Genomic DNA, 1978 nt, shown 5'->3' with positions numbered 1-1978 from the left:
TATACTATATATATATATANATATATATATATGTATACGATAATACTAATTTAGCTCTCTCTCTTTCTTACTAGTGGAGGGGCGCTTAGGTGCACCCGCGAGAAATAAAAACATTCCTGTGGACATCAAATACAAAATTAATTTTCTCTCGTGAATAGCGCAGTCCTTTTGGCAGTACGGATGGAGGACAACAGTTATGTGACGAACGCGGAAATGTGATCTCGTCACGGCAATAAAGTACTCTTACTGTCTTTTTGTTGCTACATATCAAATGATGGAATAATTACAAAATGGCAACAGATAAGACAAACTTAATTTCAAGGATTGTCCAATCAACAAGTGATATATCCTTATTGAATTTCTTATGTCAATATTTAGTATTCGAATAATATTTTTTTCATATTCACTCCAATTATTGATGCGTCTAAAAAATCCTTCCTTACTTTTCCTTGTATTCTCTAAGATTACTCTGTCTCCAACCGTTCTTTCGAAAAAGGACTCTGCTTTATGCTGTCGTCATCGCTATAAGATCTCCTGAAGATATCACTTCAATCATCTTTTGCAAAGAAAACAGCAGAAAAATCATCTCTCTTTATTCCAATCTTCTACAAAATTGTTTTCACAAAAGGAAGAAGAAAATAAAAACGGAACCAAGTACTCCACACACACATTCTCCCATCTTAACGCAAATATATCTCTCATTATATCACAGACTAAAAAATGCTTTGGTCTAAAAAATTGTCTTGTTCTTTTTTGTTTTTTTTTCACTCACTTTTGTTCATTAGAACGAACACGTATTTATGTGTTCGCGACTGGCTTCACTGCCGCGCATCGGTGTACAATTATTTTCAAAAATTTTTGCCTGCAGAGGAATACGAAATCAGCGAATCATTCATCAATTTTCGTTTTTTGCTTGAATGATATCGAAAAAGTTGAAACCACCACGGCTTTTATGTCTCAATTACATATCAGAACTTTCAAATTTGAAACAGTGATTGATTTCGTCATTGTGTCGTAAAATAAGAAAAAACACCTTCGGCGCAGTTGCAACTTATCGTCAGTGAAATTCGCAAAGCATTTCTTTCATATTAGTCGGCATACGGTAGAACTCAAGCCATTAGCACCCTTGATTCTCAAGATTCTATATGAAAAAATCGATCCAAGTGGAATTTTAAGGCGTTTTTACGATAGTAGTCCCTAGTCGGTTGTGTGTGTATACATTGCGAACGGCCTTAAAATCGTACTTGTACAAAAATATAAACGCAAAAATCAACGAGCTTCTCTTAGTGAATATTCTTTTTTTTCTTTCTCTTACGTTATTAAGATCGTAACATTTTATAGTACTCTAATATTACAACATGTGATATCTCTTACAAGGTACTTATATTACGAGTATAACCCCCCACAGATTCGTTCTTTACTCTTTCAGCATTAGACTTCTGCGATTTATTTAAGATGATAAAATAAATATCGGGTCCATTATAAACACGTTAATTATTATATGGATACCCGTTCTTTCCTATCTTTTCCTTTTCAAGTCTTATCGATCTTACGATAATCGTCAAGTTTATCGTCAGTGAGAAAAATTCGACTCTTTACGAGCCATAAAAACTAAACACGTTTCTCACAGTTGTATGATATATATCGTTATATTTTTCGGAAAAAATCTTGATTTGTTTTAACGATTCAAAATGACAAATTGGACTTCGTCTGATATCTGTTCTTGCGTTAACCGTTATAAAACTTGATATTTTAAGTACAAACAAGTTAGAAATTTTTTGCAACACACATATATATATATATATTTATATATATATATATATATATTTGTTGCTATATACATACATACATATATATATATACATATATATATATACATATATATATACATACATACATACATACATATATATATATATATATATATATATATATATATATACTATATACACACATATAATAATAAGTATATATTATT

This window comes from Atta cephalotes (genome assembly GCF_000143395.1).
Source record: "Atta cephalotes unplaced genomic scaffold scaffold00022, whole genome shotgun sequence".
Lineage (NCBI taxonomy): Eukaryota > Metazoa > Arthropoda > Insecta > Hymenoptera > Formicidae > Atta > Atta cephalotes.
Note: the sequence above shows the minus strand (reverse complement) of the source record.